Raw genomic sequence first — 21,878 nt, 5'->3', positions numbered from 1 at the left:
AGACATAGGCCAGATTTGTCCTAAACTGGATGTTGTCCGTTGTTCGCCCCATTCCAAGCTAAATGGGGGTTTAACACAGCAAACTTCCTTTCAGTAATGAGCCAACTCTGACGCACTCTGGCCATTTCAAGCAGTAAATCTCCCCATGTCGCCCTGTTTTGCTGTGCCATCTTTCTTGTGTGTGGGTTTTCTAAAATTGTTCTATGTTGAGTGCTAGAGCAAAACGGCAGCAAGGCATCCCAGTGGTCCTGCTGTGGAACTGATGTGCTATTTTGGTCTATCGCTATAGGTAAAGGTAAAGGTATCCCCCTGTGCAAGCCCCGAGTCATGTCTGACCCTTGGGGTGACGCCCTCTAGCGTTTTCATGGCAGACTCAATACGGAGTGGTTTGCCAGTGCCTTCCCCAGTCATTACCGTTTACCCCCCAGCAAGCAAGCTTGGTACTCATTTTACCGACCTCGGAAGGACGGAAGGCTGAGTCAACCTTGAGCCGGCTGCTGGGATTGAACTCCCAGCCTCATGGGCAAAGCTTTCAGACAGCTGCCTTACCACTCTGCGCCACAAGTGGCTCTATCGCTATAGCTATCCACTAAACGCTATCGCTATCCACTATTGGAAGCACAACAGACATTTTAGACCAGCGATTCCCAACCAGACTAGGGGTCTGCAGGAGCTCTGGAGATGGTCCACTATATTTCCCCTCCTACCTTAATGAATTTGTCCACAAGCTAGGGAAGCAACCACTTCCGTTGCTCCCCCTCCCATGCTCCTGAGCATAAGTGAGTGGTCTCCTGGTTTCTGAGCCTGGGAAAGGACAGAACCTGCGCATCTATTCCCACCTTAAACTGCTTCCTGTCTCCCTACCCCCATCCTCCTCTATCCTGTTTGTTAGCATGGGTGGTAATGTCACTTCCAGTGCCATGTCATTTCCGGGAGGCGGGGCAAGGAGGCATGGCCACCTGACATCATTTCTCCATAATGTGTGAATTTGCAACTGACCTCATATGCAACACAATTGTGAGATCTAATAACACCAGTCATACCGTTACGAGCTTCTACATTTTCTCATTCTCCAGTGTTATATATGCCATCATGAGCCATTGGTATTGTAGTCTCTATATGGCAGGGGTAGTCAACCTGCGGTCCTCCAGATGTCTATGGACTACAATTCCCATGAGCCCCTGCCAGCAAACGCTGGCAGGGGCTCATGGGAATTGTAGTCCATGGGCATCTGGAGGACCACAGGTTGACTACCCCTGCTATATGGGACAAACAGGCCAGTCCCCATGCAAAAGAATAAATGGATGCAAATCCAGTATTCAGAAACCGGTAAGAAATTATTAAATTATTACATCTTTCAGGGCATGCTGTTGCTGATCTGAAGTTATCAACTTCAAGGGGAGAATCCACTGTGAAATGGCTGAATTAGAATTCATTAACTGTAAGGCTATTTACTGCCCCCATCCGAGATCCTTAAGGGACCTGAGCTTCCTCACTCACTGTGGATACTAATATAGTGTATGCCCTGCTCCTTTAAGACCAAGAACATTTTATTCAAGGTGTAAGGCAAGCTTTTATATGCGTGTACAAAGCTTACGCCTTGAATGAAATGCTGCTGATCTTAAAGGTGCCAATGGACTCAAGCGTCGTTCTGCTGCTTCAGGCCAACATGGCAACCCATCTGCATCTATTAGTTCAACTGTACATTTATAACTTCCTTTGCATCTGCTTAGCTTGAACTAGATTTTATCTTCATCCTGCTTTGCCCGTCCAACAACTGCTGGAGGAAACCCTCACCCACACGGAATGAGCTGATTGTTCGTTTCAAACTGGCTTTCCTTGTTACAGCTCTCCCCACCCCACGCCTTACTGATGAGAATATAATACATCCACTTAATAGAAGAACTAGAGTTGATTCAGGTGGGTCTAAGCTTTGGAGAATCAAAGCTCCCTTTGTCCGTCAGATACTTTAAATCTAAAAAGAGCTAGGTCCCCAAAAACCTTTGGCTCGTTTAAGGTCCCATTGGACCAAAATCCTGCGTGTCTACTGCAAACCAATCACTGTCACTGGAATCACTGTCACATTTCTGTGCCTCTCCCTATTCAAACCTTGCAATAAATCCCCTTGACCGTCAGAGTCTGAATGTTGATTTGTTTTACTTTGTTTCTCAGTCTCATTTTATTGTTTTAACTATGCCTGTAAAGATATTGATTCTGAATTTGATCCTGCATGTGGCCCGCAAGCCGTATGTCGTGCACCTCAGGTGTAGAGGATCTGATCCCTGCAACCTGTACACAGACTATGTTGGTCGTCTTTCTCCCTGATGTCACAAACAATAATTGCTCTGACTTTGCATTCTTGCCTGTCTCTGAGACATCCTTGTGTGGCTCTAGCTAGGGACGCCAGCCTCCAGGTAGGATCTGGGTATTTCTTGAAATCACAGTGTATCTCCAGACAGCAGAGAGCAGCTCGCCTGGAGAAAATGGGTGCATTGGAGGGTGGACGCTGCAGCATTGTACCTCACTGAGCTCCCCATCCTCCCCAAGTTTCCCAGCCTGCATCCAGCAACCCTAACCCTGCATCCCCCCAACAGTGGCCACCGGGAATCTGCATAACAGAATTTCAGGCCAATGGAACCTTTAAGACCAACAAAGATGAATTCAAGGTGTGAGCTTGCTTGTGCATGCACGCTTGTGCATGCCACTGCTCTGTCCCAGAGGTTCCTCATCCAAGAGTAAGGTTGCTAGCTTGGAAAATAGGAGGAGATTTGTACGATGGAGCCTGAGGAGGGCAAGACCTGGGGAGGGGAGGAACTCCAATGGGGTGTAATGTCCTAGACTCCACCAGGGAAGCGACGATTACATACATCGGTAAACCATTCTGTCGCCTGGAGATGTTTTAAACCCAGGTCTCCAGTCACCACCTGGAAGTTGGCAACTCTATCTTTTCTCTCTCCCCCCTTTCAAATTGGCATTTGCACTTTTCCAGACTTCTTTTGCCTTTCAGCGGGCCATCCTCCCGCAACACGTAGCCTTTCTCGGCTCGGCAGCAGCAAGGATGCCAGGCAATGACACCCATTAATCTGACATGCAGGTAGGGAAGAAAGGTAAATTTGTTTGAGCGCGTCACTGGTGCAGCCAGCCAGCCAGCCAGCCCTCTCCAGGGCCCTCGCGCTAACGATCGCAAAGATGCTGCCTAAGCAAAGCCCGGAATTGCAGCACTGCAAGTTCTTTTTTTAAAACAAATGATAGAGCGGGGGGCAGCCACAAACAGCTGGCGGAAAGGGAGGCCGGGCCTTCATCTGTTCCAAATCTGTTCCTCCGCTGGCTTTTGGTGCAGCAAGCAGCAGCCAAGGGCGTCTTCTGGAATCTGTGGCAGAAATGAAAGGAGACAGCTTCCGGGGAAAGGCCGGCTAAACCCACGGCGTCCGGCAAAGCATTCCTGGGAGCGCAGGGCCTGAATCACTGGCTCCAGCTCAAGCGTTTTGAGAATCGACGGGCCGGTTAGGCTGGCTCGTTTGCTCTTCCACTTGCAGCCCGCTGGACAGCCTTGGGCTAGCCACAGTTCTGTTAGAGCTGTTCTCACACAGAGTTCTGTCAGAGCTCTCTCAGCCCCACCGACCTCCTAGGGTGTCTGTTGTTGAGAGAGGTTGGGAAGGCAATTGTGAGCCCCTTTGAGACTCCCTTTGGGTAGTGAAAAACGGAGTATGAAAACCAACTCTTCTTCAACAGGTCTCCAGAGTACATCAGTCACTTAGATATTGGGTAGCTAGGTTCCTCCTGGCCATTGGCTGGGGGTGGTAGTGGTGGTGATAGGTATTAAGTCTGTGGGTTCAGTGATCAGAGACTCCAATTCTTCAGAACAGCTCTTTTTATTTAGGAACTCCAGCTTCAGACTACAACTACTGAACAGAGAAAAACAGGCAATCTCATGCACTTTTATACCTTTCAGGCAGCCAGCTGCTGCCTCTGATTGGCTCTAAGCAGAGCAATCCGATTGGCCCTAGCGGAGCAATCTGACTGGTCCTTAAGCAAAACAATCCGATTGGCCATAGCAGAACAATCCGATTGGCTCTAGCAGAGAGATCAGGTTCCTTTGATTGGTTAGCTCCTTGGCTGGCAGGAGCCCACATTTGCATCAGTGGCCAAATGCCCACAGACATAACAATAGGGTTGTCATATCTAGGCTGGGAAACTCCTGGAGATTTGGGGTTGGAGGCTGGGGAGCACAGAGTGAAATGCCGTAGAGCGGGGGTCATCAACCCCCGGTTTGCGGCACAGTAGTGGGCCGCGAAGGCCTCAGTAGCGGGCCGCCAGCAGCCACGCCTGCCTCTCCCCCCCCACCCCGCAGCAAGAAACTCACCAGGCCGCAAGAGAAGCGGCCACCAAATCGGCCGCTTCGCTTGCAGCCTGGCTAGCTTCTTGCTGCTACATGGGGGGAAGAGGCAGGCGCAGCCGCTGGCATGACGGCGGACACAAATGCACATGTGCGGAACTGCCACGCATGCGCCTTAGCGCCCCCTGGTGGTGAAAACGTGCATGCGGCCTGAACCCCTGCTCCACTTCCTTTCCCGCCGGCACTCCTGACTTCACACCGCCCGCTGGCAGGCGCTGCCAGCAGCAGCTGCGCAGTGCCACGCCAAGGGGGAGTCCCAGCCATGGTGGCCGCTGGAGAGCACCAATGGTGAGCCGGTGGCAGAGTGGCAGGGCAGTCCCTGAGGCAGCAGCCAGGGAGGATGAGGAGGAGCCATGGCCCGGTACCAACTGATCCACGGACCGGGACTGGTCCCTGGACCGGGGGTTGGGGACCACTGCCCTAGAGTCTACCCTCCAAAACATACATTTTCTCCAGGGGAACTGATCTGTTGTCTGGAGAAGAGATTCCAGGGGATCTCCAAGTCCCACCTGGAAGCTGGCATCACTGCTTGTTTATTTAATACATTTACTCCATGTATTCCAGGGGGAATGGCTGCTTTGGAAGGTAGGATGCACAGCCTTATAGTCTACCAAGGTTCTACCCTCCCTAAATTCTACTCTCCCCAGCACCATCCTCAAAAATCCAGCCATTTCTGAACCTGGAGTTGGTAACCCTAGGCAAAATGGTACTTGACCCGTGTTCTTCCAGTCCCGACTCTTCCTCTATTCATGCTCCTCTGGGATCCACCCCTGCATGTGGAAAGCTTCGACCTGCGGTGCTAGTTTTTCCATGCAGAAAAGTATTATCCCCTCTGTAGCAAAGTCTTTCTTCTGAAATGAATGAGAGAGCCAGCTGGGTGTAGTGGTTGAGAGCAGCAGCCTCTAATCTGGAGAACTGGGTTTGATTTCCCACTCCTCCTCCACAATCTGGGTGACCTTGGGACAATCACAGTTCTTCCAGAGTTCTCTCAGCCTCACCTAACGCACAGGACTTCTGTCATGGGAGAGGAAGGGCAGGATATTGTTAGCCGCTTTGAGACTCCTTTGGGTAGTGAAAAGTGGGGTATAGAAAAAACAGCTCTTCTTCTCAAGTTACCAGTCTCTAGGTTAGCATCCCCCCCGGAATTACAATTGATCTTCGGATTACATAGACGGCCTATTATTTATTTATTTAGAACACTTATTCCTCCTGGAGAAAATGGCTGCTTCGGCGGGTGGAAGTTCCCTCCTTAAAGCCAACCTTCCCAAACTCCGCCCTCAAATCTCCAGGTATTTCCCAACCTGGAGTTGGCAACCCTCATTCATCCTATCTACTGTCTGAAATGCCACCCTTGAGAAAAGGGTTGTTGCTTTCTTGCAAAACTGGGGCCTGAGACATCACTGGGTCAGGAAGAGACAATGACGAGACAAAGTCCACCGAACCACAGACATGTGTCCTGACCCCGTCTCAACAGGGTCATCTCCCTCCCTCCCTGCACTGCCTCCCCACAGGCCAAAGGCATCTGCTCTTCTGTTACACATTCACTGTGTGGAGATAGCTAGCCGGTCACTAAAGCCCTGGGGGCTTGGGTTCTAATTCCTTCCAAGGTCAGACTCTTTAACCCAACTGGTGCTTCAGTCAAGGCCACTGCACCTGTGATGTCTGTCTGTGTGCATGTGAGCGTGGATGTCTGTGCACTCTTCATGACTTGGTGATAAGAAAGGCGACTGATTATTCGTCAAACACAGAACCCACCTCAAGCAAAGAGGTGGATTAAAGCCTTACTTTGCACCAGGAATTCATATTGACTCCTGGAAACAAATGTTCTCGCAAGGTGATGCTCCTGTGTTTCATCCATTCCCTCTTTTTTCCCCAGCAAAGGAATCAGATTTTCTTTTACAATTAATACAGGGGCTTTAAGTCTTCTGTCCCAGTAATCCCTGAGAATCATTGTTTTGGGGGTGAAAAGATACCTCAAGATGTTGGGTATTTAACCCCATTAAGAGTTGCTAACCTCTAAGTGAGGCCTGAATATCTTCCGTAATTACAGCAAGTGCTGATTCTGCACCTACTTTGTTTTTTCCGTTGTGGATCCTGCTGAATTCAGATAGATCTGAACTCGGGTCTTCCTCTATCCCCCCAATTGAAACATAAAAGTGTTCTGCACTCGATTGGAAAAGCTCAAATCGGAGGGGGGGGGCAAGCGCAGCAGGAGTCTTTTTCTTTCTTTACTTGAATGGGGGTGGGGGGTGGGGAAAGGATTGGAGACAGCAGAGGAAGGGGAATAAATCCAAGAGGCAAATCTCTGCTGAGAGAAGTTAGGGCTTCTGGAGCGCAGTCACTTTAAGACAAGCCTTGCAACCGGGAACCAGGAAGTCTTTGAACTGACGCCCTGGCCAGTCAGGGAAGACTGCTCTCTTACAGCATTGGAGGCCCAAGGCAGGAAGTTAATTTAAAAAAACAGAGAACTGCACATTTACTGATGCTGTTTTTTTGAAATAGCGAGGGTTATATCCACTTCTGGATATTGCAGGGGAAAGGTAGGATCACTCCGGATCAATCATGAATGTTGCAGGGGGGAAATTTAAAGTGGCCAAAATCTAAATGGAAATTGAATTCAGTGTAGACGTCAGGGATTTATTTGAGCTGGGTAAAAAACCTGTGCAGACTACACCAAGTGTTAAGTCCTTCCTGGTAACTGGGGGGGGACTGATCAAGAATGCGGGGACTGATCAAGAATGGGAGGGAGGCCCAAGTGATGTCATTAGCAATGTGGTTACATCACTTCCATCTAACACAGGAAGTGATGCCATTATGGCATGATGTCGTGGAGACATCCTAGTATTTGGGCAAAAACTATAAAAAGGGCTTATACCACATAGATTGTACCCATAAACCAGAGCGTTGCCTGGACATCACCAGTGCGATTTATTTATTTATTTATTTATTTATTTATTTATTTATTTATTTATTTATCTATCATACTTCTATACCGCCCTCCCCGGAGTCTCAGGGCGGTTTACATTATAACATTATAACAATATAACATTATAATGATGATGTCATATCCTGTGCATGCTAGAAGTGGTGCCACCTGGGCCTTCCTCTTTTTCTTGATAAATTCTGCCACCAGACTGCTGACTAATGGTAGGGTTAGGGCCTGGTGGTAGGGGACCCCCGGTTCTAAAATGGGAGGGGGACAGTTGGCACTCCGTCTCCAGTGCCCACCCTCGCACCCACTTCCCTCTCCCTCATTCTGGGAACAGGGTTTTTATTTTTTTGTATCAAACTGCCTGGAGCAACAAATATGCATGGCTTCATCTAGGTAGAGCAAAAAAATAATTTCCCCCACCAGTTGACACACAAAGCATGCTTCTCAGACCCACCCCCCAAAAAAGTGAAAAGATTACTTTTCTTAAGCTTCAAGGCTGGGGGGGGGTGGCAATAAAATAAGCACTATACACCTAGATACATAGGCATACCAATGGAGAAGTTTCACTTAAAAAAAACAAAAAACGCTTGCATTGTGGTCCCTTTAAAACAGGGGAAAAGGTGATTGGCTGCCTGCCATGACTGACAGGCAGAGGGAGAGAGATGTGTATAGCACATCCCTCTCCTCTGCCTTTTCAGGCAGCCATATGGAGTGCCAGGAAGCGCCAAAAAGCAGCAGAAGAAAGCGGGAGAGCAAGAAGGTGAGAAATGGCAGGGTGTATGATTTTTTTATAGCGTCACGCAATTTCGCTGGCGTGACACTATTTTTTTAGATGTGCAGAATGGCTGTCATTTCTTCCCATTTAGGAAAGCATCGCATTCGCACCTCAGTCACAAAGCCTATTCGTCTGCATCGGAACCCACAATTTCTCAGCGAAGCCTGAGCCCAGAACCACAGCAGGCCAAGCAAGGAAGAAGGACTACGCAGCCTGCCTTGGCATCAGGGATCTAAACAAGAACGTGTCCTCTCATTGTTACTGACAGTAATCGCTCATAGTTTGGCACTGGTGATCCTCAGATGGTTCTCATTTTGGCATTTCAGTGGAACTGCTTTTTAATCTGTTTTTATGCTGGTTTACAGATGTTTTACTTGGCTAGCAAACCACTTTGGAGCGCCACCTGGTGGAAAAGCTGAAGATCAATGGAAATATCAATCATTCGTTCATTGTCAGGCTTACCGTAAACCAAGGCCAGGATCCACCTTGAGAGGCGGATGTAGATGAGCAGCAGAATGGGAGGCAGACAGATGTGTATAATGCATATAGCACGGGTGGCCAAACTGTGGCTCTCCAGATGTCAATGGACTACAATTACCATGAGGCAGTGCTGGCAAGGGCTCATGGGAATTGTAGTCCATGGACATCTGGAGGACCACAGGTTGACTACCCCTGGTCTAGAGAGCCACAGATTAGCCACCCCTGGCACACAGGATTGTGAACCCAAGTAGTGCTGCCAGTTCTGAGCTGGGAAACACCTGGAGATTTTGGGAGCAGAGCCAGGAGTAGGGATGCCAACCTCCAGGTGGGACCTGGGGATTCCCTGGAATTACAGCTCATTTTTAGACTACAGAGATTAGTTCCTCTGGAGAAAATGGATGTTATGGAGGGTGAACTCTATGGTGCTGTGGCCCACTGAGGGCCCTGTCCTCCCCAAGCTTTATCCCCTAATCTCCAGGAGTTTCCCCACCTTGTTCTGGCAATCGTATGCTGTCATCCCCAACTAATGGCCAGGGGAGACATGACAGCCCTAGCCTAAAGAGGGTAGATTTCGGGAAGGATGCTGCAGAGACCACTTCCGAAGCAGCCATTTTCTCCAGGTGAACTGATCTCTGTTGCCTGTGATCAGTTGTAGTCCCAGGAGATCTCCAGTCGTGAGCTGGAGGCTGGCAACCCTAAGTGTGGGAAATCTCTAGCGATTTGGGGTCAAAGTGTGGGGAAGGCAGAGTTCAGGGAGGGAAAGGGAGCTCAGTAGTGGTCTGCCCTCTCAGGTTTGCAATTCTTCCAGATCTCTTTAGTCTGAAGACTAGCTGTAATTTTGAAAGAATTCCATGGCTTACCTGGAATTTGGCAACGTTTCTGGATGGAAAACCCCCCCGAAACACAGCTCCCACAGCATTTCCACAGGTATACTTGTCCTATATTAAATGAACGAAAATTGATACCATACGGATTTCCATCTCATCTCAGGAGCAAATAACCCAGAAAGATTCTAGGATTCACTTCCTGGTTTTGTAAACATCTGTGGGCTGTCAGATGTGCCATGGTATATATGCCTACTTGTTATTGGACATTCCTTTCAGCTGCTGAGGAAAGGTCAAATCCCACCTGCCTGGACATCTAGAGTCTAACCTTCTTCAGTCCTCTATAGCGCTATTTGTGTGAGTCCCTGCCCCTAAAACTTAGATGCTGGAATTCAGGAATTAGAAATACTTAGCCAAACAACATGTTCCCAGCCATTCTGAGTCTGCAGGCATATTTGAATTCTGACACCGCATGGTGGGCGCAGCAACAAGATGGCTGCTGCAGGAGGCGGAGCCAGCCACAAAACAATTACCACAGCTTAATGTAATGCAATGCAGATCCTTACAATTGCACCTGTATGTTTAATTTATCTGTATTTTAACATTGTTCAAATCTTAGGTGAACTACCACGAGCCACCAAGAGAAGAGCAGAATACAATAAACGAACAAATCAAAGCAGCAGTAACAAAAGGTTCCAAGAGTCAATCAGAAGAAGAGTTGGTTCTTATATGCTGCTTTTCTCTACCCGAAGGAGTCTCAAAGTGGCTTACATTTGCCTTCCCTTTCCTCTCCCCACAACAGACACCCTGTGAGGGAGGGGAGGCTGAGAGAGCCCTGATATAACTGAAGAAGAAAAGCTGGTTCTTATATATGCCACTTTTCTCTACTCAAAGGAGTCTCAAAGTGGCTTACAGTTGCCTTCCCATTCCTCTCCCCACAACAGACACCCTGTGAGGGAGGTGAGGCTGAGAGAGCCCTGATATTATTGCTCGGTCAGTACAGCTTTATCAGTGCTGTCGTAAGCCCAAGGTCGCCTGGCTGGTTGCATGTGGGGGAGCAGGGAATCAGAAACCTTGCGGAACAAAAAAACCTACCTGGAAAAACCCCACTTCCTAAAATGACTTGAGAGGCAGCAGAAAAGGTGTTGGCGGGTATAGGGCCCCCCTGCTCTGAGTGATCCTTTTGCACGTGAGCCTGCCCAGCTTCGGCAGCGTGGCCGCCCTCCTCTTGCAGGGAAAGGCCCTATCATTTCTATTATTTTCGGAACACTCTCTTTTGCAGGCGAGTGACTCACACTGTGGAGATGGATGGAGGAACCTCACACATATGGCAGTGATTACAGCAAGCTGGTTTTAAATTACTCCCTGCTATATTCCGACTAAACAGGGGAGGAGGGGTGAGTTCCAGCATCTTTGAGGCCTCCTTCGGTAAAGCTCCATTCCTCTGCCTGCAGACCCCAGAGGAATATTGAAGCAGTAACAGCGAAGGTAAAGAAATCTTAACCGAGAGAATGGATTGGGCTGCCTGGAATCCCTCGATGGGTATAACCCCACTGCGAGAAGAGCAGAGCTGAACCAGGTTCTTTGAATACACAACCAGTGGCAGATAATTAAGAGGCAGTGACAAGGATATCTGACCAATATACAGCAGGGAATGACTAATAGGAAAACAGAAGAAATAAGCAGTGACTCGTGTAAGCTCATTCCCTGGCACAAATTTTGTTAGTCTTTAAGGTGCTACTGGACTCCTGTAATTTTCTACTAGGAAAACAGAGAAAGAAGAGTTGGTACTTATATACCGCTTTTCTCTACCCAAAGGAGCAGCTTACATTCACCTTCCCTCCTGTTTCCAAGCGATCTACCGCTCAAATCCTACACAGAAGGACCGGGGAAGTAATATTTTTCAGCAATATTAAAAAATATATATTTACTACATTTATACCCTGCTTTTGTCCTCACAAGGAAGCATAAGTGGCGTACATAATTCTCTACTCCATTTTATCCTCACAGAAATCCTATGAGGATATCCAGGTGGCGGAGATGAGTTCCACTGGACAAAATGGCTGCTTTGGAGGGTGAACTCTAAGGAGCACTGGAATCCTCCCCCTCCCCAAGTTCCACAGCCAGATTTCTAGGAACTTCCCAGCCCAAAGTTGGCATGCATAAGAGGAAAAGGCATTTGTGTCACTGTGGGCTCAAATTACAACTCTATGAATTCTGAGAAAATATTACATTCTATACTTTATGAGTGTTCTCTCAGGAAGCCTTCAGAGAAAAACAGTGAGTAAGAAATGTAAGATATAATATCAGTCATAAGATCAGAGATATAATATCCAAAGTCAAATGTAGAAAACATAGCAAGACAGTTAGTACTTGCGCAATACCATTAGAAAGTACAAAGCTATACAAAAAAATCAACACATATACACTCATAATGACTCATTAAAACCATGGTTTTAGGTAACTCCAAACCTTGTCTTCTCAGGTTCCAATGATCAGTTGGAAGAAGATCTCCTGGCCCCACCTGGAGGTTGGCAAGAAGAAAAAAAGTTGGTTCTTATATGCTGCTTTTCTCTACCTGAAGGAGCCTCAAAGCAGCTTACAATTGCCTTCCCTTTCTTCTCCCCACACCAGACACCCTGTGAGCGAGGTGAGGTTGAGAGAGCTATGAGAGAACTGCTCAGTCAGAACAGCTTTATCAGGGCTTGTGTAGAGTCCAAGGTCACCCAGTTGGCTGCATGTGAGGGAGTGCGGAATCAAACCCAGCTTGCCAGATTAGAAGTCCACACTCCTAACCACTACACCAAGCTGGCAACCCTACCAGTTAGGCAGAACAAGATCATGAATAAATACAAACAATAGCGAAGAGCTGTTTTTATACACTGCATTTCACTACTTGAAGGAGTCTCACAATTGGCTTACAATTGCCTTCCCTGCCTCTCACCACAACAGACACGTTGTAAGGGAGGTGGCGCTGACTCTGACAGAACTACTCTACAAGAACGGGACTGTGACTAGACCAAGGTTACCCAGATGGCTGCACGTGGAAGAGCGGAGAATGAAACCTAGCTTTCCAGATGAGAAGTCACCGCTCTACACCACACTGGCTCTATAGTTACTTGTGTATACTCTATAGTTCCTTGTGTTTGTTGGCACCATTGGTCTCCAGTTTTATTCTGAAAAAAAACTGGTTGGCCTTCAAGAGGCCATGGGTCTCCAATTTTATTCTGAATAAAACTTGGTAGGTCTTGAAGGGGCCTCCAATTTTATTCTGAATAAAACTTGGTAGGTCTTGAAGGGGCCTCCAATTTTATTCTGAATAAAACCTGGTTGGTCTTCATGGGGCCATGGGTCTCCAATTTTATATTCTGAATAAAACCTGGTTGGTCTTCAAGGGGCCATGGGTCTCCAATTTTAACTTGGTTAGTCTTCAAGGGGCCATGGGTCTCCGATTTTAACTTGGTTAGTCTTCAAGGGGCCATGGGTCTCCAATTTTATATTCTGAATAAAACCTGGTTAGCCTTCAAGGGGCCACGGGTCTCCAATTTTAATTTGGTTAGTCTTCAAGAGGCCACGGGTCTCCAATTTGAACGTGGTTAGTCTTCAAGGGGCCACGGGTCTCCAATATTAACTTGGTTAGTCTTCAAGGGGCGACGGGTCTCCAATTTTAACCTGGTTAGTCTTCAAAGGGCCACGGGCCTCCAATTTTATTCCGAATAAAACCTGGTTGGTCTTCAAGGCGACATCCAACTTTAACCCGGCTAGTCTTCAAGGGGCCACGGGTCTCCCATTTTATTTTATTCTGAATAAAAGTTTGGTCTTTCAAGGGGCCGTGGGTCTCTAGTTTTGTCGAGCTCCTTCAGACCCCCCCCCCCCCGAATCTAAACCCCAAAGGGAGCCACGGGCTGGTCTTGGAGGGGTCACGGGGTTTCCAATTTGATTCCGAATAAAAACTCGGTCGGTCTCCCCAACTCTGCCCAGCTCCTTCAGCCCCTTCTGAATCTCCCCCCCAAAGCGAGCTCCCCGCGGGCTTCGACTGAGGTAACTTCGCCTCACCTCGCCCTGCCCGCCCCCCTCACAAAGCTGAGGCGAGAAGCGCGAGGCGCGAGGGCGCGAGGCGGAACCTCGCCCGGCCGGCCCGACGGCTCAGGTTACAGCCCCTGGGTGGCTCGCGGCAGGTCTCCCGCCAGGCTGGGGAAAAGGCGGGCCGAGGCGAGGCCGCGGGGAGGGATGGGCGAGGAGGAGGAGGCGAGCTCGCGGCCCCATTGCGCCTCGCGGGAGTCGGCGTTGCCGAGGGCTTGGGCCGGGCGAGGAGCGGGGAGGCGGGCGGAGGACTTTTGGGGGTTTGCTGGCTCGCTTGCCGCCTTCCTTCCTCCCTTCCTCGCCGTGTTCTTGGAAAGCCATGCGAGGGAAAGAGAGGAAGAGGCCCGGGCTGAGCAGCCCTGACTGACTGAGCGCCCGCCGTGGGGAGACCCAAGTTGAGAAGTGTGTTTCCCTCGACTCAGGTAGGCGCTTTTGCTTTTTTTGGAGGCGGGGGGGAGAGGGAAAGTTGGGCTCAGAAGTTGCTCGCAGGAGGGTTGCAAAACAATGCAAAACAGGGCTGCAGTCTGTCGACCTACCTGCCTGCCTAACCTGTAATTACCTACCCTAAGGTGACCAGATTGTCCCACTTTTGGAGGGACATCAGGGGGTACTTGGCAAATTGTACTGAAATAAAAAAAATTTTTACAATACTATTTTTGCGTTCTATGCGTTCTATTAAACTTTTTGTTGCTCCATATAGACCAGGTTTTTAAAAAAGAACCCCCACCCCCGGGTCAATGGTGTCCCGTTTTACCAGTGTTAAAATCTGGTCACCTTAACCTACCCCCATGCAATTCAGTTTCGAGGGAATGCAAACGCATCCAGATTGCTGCCTCCTTCCTTTATCTCTGGAAGCTGTTCACCATTTTCTTTATGCTTGTGTGTTAATGGACTCCCGCTTTAACCTAAAAGTACGAACGGACTTCTTCCATCCTGTGACATCGCATCTGAGGCAGTGTACCTGCGCATGAAAGCTCACAACTTGAACAAAACTTTGGTTTTCGAGGTGCCGCCGGTCGTGGAATGGATTCTGCTGCTTCGGGCCAACGCGGCTACCCTCTTGAATCTATCCGTCTGTCATGTGTCTATCCATCTTTGTCTTGTATATAGACTGTGCACATATATACTCTCTCTTGCATTAATCTTTTCCCCCCACTACTGACGCTGGAGGTGGTCGGAAGTCGTGTCAGAGGGAGATGGATGCTTATCCAGCCATACCTGGAGTTACGACTTGTTCTTTTTGATTGGATTGGTTGGAGAGCAGGGGTGCCAGGCTCCAAGTGGGATTTGGGGATCCCCCTTGAATCACAGCTCATCTCTGGACTACAGAGGTCAGTTGTTCTGGAGAAAATGGACGCCTGGGGGTGGGTGGGGTGATCTCTGTGACGTTGTACTCCCATGTGGGTTCCTGTTCTCCCAAGGCTCCATCCCCAAATCTCCAGGTGTTTCCCGACCTAGAGCTGGCAATTGTACCCGCAGGGATGACCTAGCAGCTCTGTTGTTGCTGGGAGGGGGGGAGACAGCTAAGGGAGACGAGGACACAGCTAGGAAATTCAAGTTAATTAAAAATGTTCCGTTTGAGGGAAGGCAGCTGGGTATACTGAAAGGCAGGAGGTGGCGTTTAAGTTATGGGATCGATACAGGCAGCTTCAAGGAGAAATTCTTGATTAGATCCAGAGTGTGAGGAGAGCTGGCTTCTGCCCAGTTGGCTGGAATTCCAAGAATCTCAGCGTTTGTTTGAAGGGGGGAGAAATTAAGTTTTTATCACGGCCAGTAAGAGAAGCTTGGTAAGGCGATTTCCGTTGGGCGAGCGAGGAGGACTCTCGCTGCCCTTCGGCGTGGCCAAAAATGCAAAACTGCTCGAACAAGGAATTCTGGACTCTTTCACCTAGCGATGACAATTCCTCTCGGGTATCAAAAGTTGATCCCTGTGGCTGTGATTCGAAGGGGCGTCTTCGCAGGGGAACAAAAGGGCTATTTGCTGGGTTGACTTTCCACAAGAGGATTATGTTGGTGCTACAAATATACAAGAGCGAGTTGATTATTTTAAGAAGGCAGATGCCACAGCCTCTGATCTGAGTGGCCCAGCCTAGCTGGCTTTTGCCAGATAGTTGAAGCTAAGCCAGGTTGGCCTTGGTTGTTATTTGGATGGGAGACCTGAGTTGCTATGCAGAGACAGGCAAAGACGAAATCACCTCTGTTCATCCCTGCCCAGCCTAGACTAACTCGATCTTGGAAGCTGAGCAGGGTTGGCCCTGGTTGTTACTTGGATGGGAGACCTGGGTTGCTACGCAGAGGCAGGCAGTGGCAAACAACCTGTGTTTCTTGGTAGAAAACCCTATGAGGAGGTCACCTTCAGTCAGCTGTAACTCCAGTCGGCATTTTCCACCACCAAAGCAACAGAGGAATGACAGGCTGTAGGTGTTAGCAAGTGGGTTGTAAGCGGGGGGGGGGGGGGGGGGGTGGTCTGAATCCTAGATAAGGGTCAACCAGGCTCATACTTCCATTTTCTTATAATAACCTTATTTTTCTGCCACTGTATTGTCACCTGGCTCAGCTGGCATGACAAGAAGTACTCAGCCTGATTAATAGAGTAGGTACGAAATGCACATTGGTACAGTGCAGGGAATCACTCAGATTTGCTTAGAGCAGGGGTAGTCAAACTGCGGCATTCCAGATGTCCATGGACTACAATTCCCATGAGGGGCTCATGGGAATTGTAGTCCATGGACATCTGGAGGGCCGCAGTTTGACTACCCCTGGCTTAGAGCAATGATTCCCATCCATCCCCTTGAGGGTCATCGGGTTGCCAGCCTGCGGCGTGCGTATCTGCCAAGAGGCAGGATGAGGCTGTAGATTTTGTCTCCTTAAATATGAAAAAGGGAGGACGAAATGAAGAGATTTGTTTATTATTTATATTTCTATCTTACCTTTTCCCCACTGGGAAGTCAAAGCAGCATACATTGCTCTCCTCCATCGTATCCTCATAACCCTGTGAGATAGTTTAGTTACTGAGGTGTGGTGGTTTGGAATGTTGATCTGGTATCTAAGAGACCTGAGTTCTAATCCCACATGTTCCATGGAAGCTTGCAGGGTGACGCTGGCCATTTACACTCTCTCAGGATAACTTACCTCACAAAGTTTTTGTGAGGTAAAAATGGAGGAGAAGAGAATCATCTCTGATTGGGGAGAAAGGCAGAGTATAATGAATTAAATAAGAAATAAATAATAATTTAGGCTGAGAGCATATGCCTGTTCACCCGATAAGCTTCCATGGAACATGTGGGATTAGAACTCGGGTCCCTTAGGTACTAGATCAACATTCCTAACCACCACACCTCAGTCGGAATTTGAATCGGGGTTTCCTAAGCTTGGGGCTCTCCAGATATCCATTGACTACAATTCCCATGAACCAGCACATGTTGGCAGGGGCTCATTGGAATTGAAGTTCATAGACCTCTGGAGAGTCACAGTTTGGCCACCCCTGCTAGACACTGTACCATGCTGGCTCTCTGATCCATCTGGGTGTAACCTGCTACAAAGTTCTCCAGCACAAAGCCACCACAACGAAAAAGTTAACCAAGAATCTAGCTATGTCCACCTCCGCCAACCTGGCATGGGATAACTTGTGAGGAGATTGTCCCTCGCTGTCTAGTTAGGGAGAGGTCCTTTTAGATTCCCCACCTCAGCTACCAACGTATCTTTCTCCACTGGCTTCCTTACAGGCATGAAATACATCTTTAGTTTGCCTTATACTGTCAGCAAGAAGGCCTTAAGAACCTGATGAGCACACCTTCATTTTAACTTCACCAATAGTGGGTGCTAATGGCAGCAGAGCCAAAACTTCCCTGCCTTCCCACCATATTGTGCATGCATGTGTGCATGAAGTGCTGTCAGGTTGCCTATAGAATCATAGAATCATGGAGTTGGAAGGGGCCAGACAGGCCATCTAGTCCACCCCCTGCTCAACACAGGATCAGCCCTAAGCATCCTAAAGCATCCAAGAAAAGTGTGTATCCAACCTTTGCTTGAAGACTGCCAGTGAGGGGGAGCTCACCACCTCCTTAGGCCACTGCTGAACTACTCTGACTGTGAATTTTTTTTCCTGATATCTAGCCTATATCGTTGTACTTGAAGTTTAATCCCATTACTGCGTGTCCTCTCCTCTGCTGCCAACAGAAACAGCATCCTGCCCTCCTCCAAGTGACAACCTTTCAAATACTTAAATACTTATACTATGTCGACCCAGGTCTTGCAAACGGTGGCGGGAGGGGGGGATGGCTGTCTTGATTGAGTCAATCCATCTCACGTTGGGCCTTTCTCTTTTCGTGCTGCCTTTCATGGTTCCTAGCGTGTTAGCCTTTTCCAGTCTTCCTGTAAGGTGACCATATGACAGAATGAGTTTAATCAATTGAGTTTCTAGGGCAAACTTTTTTGATGGCCCTGGAAGGGTTTCCTGAATAGGCGGGAGTTAATTCATTTTAATACGTTTTTAAAAAATTGTTAAACATTTATCAGGTGGTCATGTCAATCCTCTTGTGGCGCAGGGTGGTAAGGCAGCCGATATGCTGTCTGAAGCTCTGTCCATGAGGCTGGGAGTTCGATCCCAGCAGCTGGCTCAAGGTTGACTCAGCCTTCCATCCTTCCGAGGTCGGTAAAATGAGTACCCAGCTTGCTGGGGGGTAAATGGTAATGACTGGGGAAGGCACTGACAAACCACCCCGTATTGAGTCTGCCATGAAAACAGGTATGCTTCCCAACCAAATTCTGCATGATTGCACCGCTTCTGGGGTTTCTTGAAGCCTGAAGAAAGTTTCAGGGGTTTCTTTAAAAAGTTGAGAAAGCCTGTTTTAGGGAGACTTTGGACTTGATAGGATCTAGAATCCGCAGACTGGTCTTTTGATGGAATCTACTTTCTTCCTGTCTGCTTTCTTCACTGCCTGGATTTCACACCCAGGCATCATAATGGGAAAAGCCGTGGCATCAATTAACATTAACCCTAGGGCAAGTCTATCTCCAACTGGGCTAGTCTTACCTGTCTGTAGATTTTAAAAAGCCCAAGGGGTGGTGATTCTCCCAAGTTTCTGCTTGGGACAAAGCTTATTAAGGAGGTTGTCAAAAAAATGTGGGAAGGACCTGTCCCTTTAAGGTGTGGACTTGTACTGGCAGTTTTGGGCAGCATCTAAACACACTTATCAACCGCACCCTTCCGCTCCATTCCGGTTTTGGAAACTGCCACCTCAGCTAGCCCTTTCTTCTCAACAATTCTGTGTGGATCTTGACATGCCTTGATCCAAGAAGGTATGGAGGCATTGTTTCACACTGGACTTACTCAGATTGATTCAAGTGGGTCGCCGTGTTGGTCTGAAGCAGCACAACAAAACAAAATCAGAGTCCAGTGGCACCTTTAAGACCAACAAAGATTTATTCAAGGCGTGAGCTTTCAAGTGCAAAGATTGTGAAGCAGCCAAATCCTTGTCTCTTATTCCTCGCTTGATGCCAAATTACCAACCCCTGGCACCCGTTCGAGGATTAGGTAGTGTTTACAATGCCACTTTTAATGAGATCTACTGAGGTCATGTTTTCCCATGTCGGCCCATTGGAAGAAAAACCACAGCTGTGTTTGAGTGATGCAGGCAAGCTTAAACTCTGCAAGCGTTCAGATTTTAATTTCTGTGTTGAGTGTAATTTAAAAAATCCCAGCAACCAGGGAATCTGAAATCCGAGTGCTTAAGATGTGTTTTGATTTGGGACGGGTGTCAAATCGCATAAACACATCGGCTTTTAAGCACTGTCGAGTATTACGTAGCATGCTTGTTATTCTGTATGAATGCTCCAGTACTGCATGCAAGTAAGCATATGTTGTTAGTTGCAAAGTCGTGTCCGACCCATCGCAACCCCATGGACAACGATCCTCCAGGCCTCCCTGTCCTCTACCATTCCCTGGAGTCCATTTAAGTTTGCACCTACTGCTTCAGAGACTCCGTCCAGCCACCTCATTCTCTGTCGTTCCCTTCTTCTTTTGCCCTCGATCGCTCCCAGCATTAGGCTCTTCTCCAGGGAGTTCTTCCTTCTCATGTGGTGGCCAAAGTATTTGAGTTTCATCTTCAGGATCTGGCTTTCTAAAGAGCAGGCAGGGCTGATCTCCTCTAGGACTGACCGGTTTGTTAGGTGAATATTTATACCAGAATTTTCATAGGAGAAGAAAAAGGAAAATATTTAGGAGCAGATTTGTTTCGACCAGTCGGCATTAGCCAGTGTTGTTAACGTCCTCTTTCTAAGTAAACTGCATTTATGTATTTTTTTTTAAGGCCAGTTTCAGGCCTCCCTTTCTTCAAGGAGTGCAGGGTGGCGGACATGCTCCTGTCCCTTCCTCCATTTTAACTTCACAACAACCCTGTGAAGTAGAACCCTGAGAGAGAGAGTGGCTAGCACTGACCTTCCTTTGCCGAGTGGGGATATGAACTTCCATCTTCAGAGGCTAGCTCAACCCTCTGACCCCTCTATAATACCATCTCTCAGTTTGAGTACTTAGTACATCTGGAGTAGAAACAGAGTAGCTGCAGACTACTTGTAAAAGGGACAGTATTTTGGGTCATGCCTGCTCTCATCCAGAGGTGTTTACATTTTCTGCCTTCCATTTGCCCTGTCGCCGTGTCTGCTGAGAAAAGTCACAGCATCTCCTGTGGGACTAATGCGTGTGCAAAGGATTCTGGGACAAGTCATAACCCAGTATAGGTAGAGTGATAGCCAAGGTCTTTCTTGGTTTTGCCATCACCCCACAAGAACTGGGAAGATGCCTACATCTGCTGTAGGATTGCTAGATCTGGGTTGGGAACTTCCTGAGATTTGGAGATGGAGGATAAGGGACCTCAGTGGGGTACAGTGCTGCAGAGTCTACCCTCCAAAGCATCCACTTTCCCCACGGAAACTGACCTCTGAAGTTTGGAGATGAGCTGTAATTCCAGGGGATCCCCAGGTCCCACCAGGAGGCTGGCATACCTAAAGACATTTTTGGGGGAAGCGTAAATAATATCCTTGCATCTCATATCGCACAACCATTTTAAAAGGTCTCCTGAGGGACCTTAGATCCCTGGAACACATTTTAAGCACAGACACTGTTTTGAGCAAAATAAAGCAAATATCGAGGGGCATTTTAAAGCCTAACAACCTTCGCTCCCAGCTCTGAGTACAACTCTTTCCTCTTGAGCTCATCATTATGAAGGATCAACGGTAGACCCCTCCGTCTTGAAGGCTCTTGAAACTTGACTCATGTCTGAAGTTCTTGTTGGTCTCAGAGATGCTTAGTGAGCTCAAATCTGACTGGGATTTTATTGCAGTTCTCCCACACCCTTTATTAAGATTTAAAGCGGAGCATTGATGGCCCCATAGATTTGTTTTGTTTTAATTAAGAACTCAGCAACAGTCTGTTATCCAGCAGGTAAGTTTCACAGCATCCCTCCCTGCTTTCAGATCACAGATTCTTTGTTCCCATAGCATACCAGTCTGGCAATTTTTTTATTGAGTCTGGACTTCTTTGTGGTCCCCCCCACCCTTGATCCTAAACTGAAAGGTCAGCTATTGCCTAATTGCAAAGCAAGGACGGACACTCCTAAAACTGAAAGAAGAATTTACCTGTCAGCAGCCCCAGGGCCGCACCCACACTCCATTTTTTTTGTTTTGTTTTTGCTTCCCTGCATTTCAAAGGGATTTTTTTGCCAGTGGAATAAGAAGCTACCTTTGTTTTTTCTATGCAAAGGCGATGCCAGTATGTGAATGCAGATTCTAAATTCAAATCAGCCCTCAGGCGAAAAGAGTTAATGGCTCTACTCAAATTCACAAAAGGGGGCTCTTTCAAAAAGAAAATTAAAGTGCATCTTCTGAGATCCTTTTTTGTTCAAGTGCTGCCTTCTGCAAGACAAAACCATGCTACCGATTCTCAATATCAGAGGATATTAAGAGTTTGTAACATTTACCAATAAAATCAGAGTCCAGCAGCACCTTTAAGACCAACTTCAGATCAACACGGCTACTCATTTGAATCTAACATTTACCAAACTACTTGATTTATTCAAGGTGTGAGCTTTCGAGGGCATGCACACTTCTTCAGACTAATGAATCACCATCATAACAGTGGAAATATAAAGCAAAAGTTAATTCTGTTAAATTAGTAAACTGTGTCACAACATCCAAATTCAGCACTCTTGGGGAGTGGTTGAGGCTGCTTGAAAATGATTTGATGGAGGCTTTTCTTCCTGTGTTGTATGCAGAGCCAATTGCTGCTGTGGTGAAACAGGATTAGCAGGTTTTTGGTACAATATCCTACGTGACCTGTTTGTAGGTAACAAAGAAGAGATTTGTGTAAATACCACAAACAGCCTAATTTCT

At 47.8% G+C, this 21,878-nt stretch overlaps 1 protein-coding gene and 1 long non-coding RNA gene across 5 annotated transcripts in view; one reads left to right on the top strand and one right to left on the bottom strand.

Annotated features, from left to right (window-relative positions):
- The window catches only part of LOC143833479 (uncharacterized), a 42,797-nt gene extending 30,880 nt beyond the window's left edge, over positions 1 to 11,917 (bottom strand). Inside the window, exon 1 of the long non-coding RNA XR_013229646.1 lies at positions 11,880 to 11,917. This is a non-coding gene — a long non-coding RNA (uncharacterized LOC143833479). The remainder of the gene's footprint in view (positions 1 to 11,879) is intronic.
- Positions 11,918 to 13,503: 1,586 nt separating this feature from the next.
- LPAR2 (lysophosphatidic acid receptor 2) overlaps positions 13,504 to 21,878 on the top strand; it is a 50,744-nt gene continuing 42,369 nt past the window's right edge. For all 4 annotated transcript variants that reach the window (XR_013229644.1, XR_013229642.1, XR_013229643.1 and 1 more), the window contains exon 1: positions 13,504 to 13,912. The gene's annotated coding sequence lies outside the window, so the exon portion shown is untranslated. The remainder of the gene's footprint in view (positions 13,913 to 21,878) is intronic.

The sequence above is a fragment of the Paroedura picta genome, chromosome 3 (genome assembly GCF_049243985.1).
Source record: "Paroedura picta isolate Pp20150507F chromosome 3, Ppicta_v3.0, whole genome shotgun sequence".
NCBI lineage: Eukaryota > Metazoa > Chordata > Lepidosauria > Squamata > Gekkonidae > Paroedura > Paroedura picta.
The sequence above is the reverse complement of the archived record's forward strand: the minus strand, read 5'-3'. Positions and strand labels throughout refer to the sequence as shown.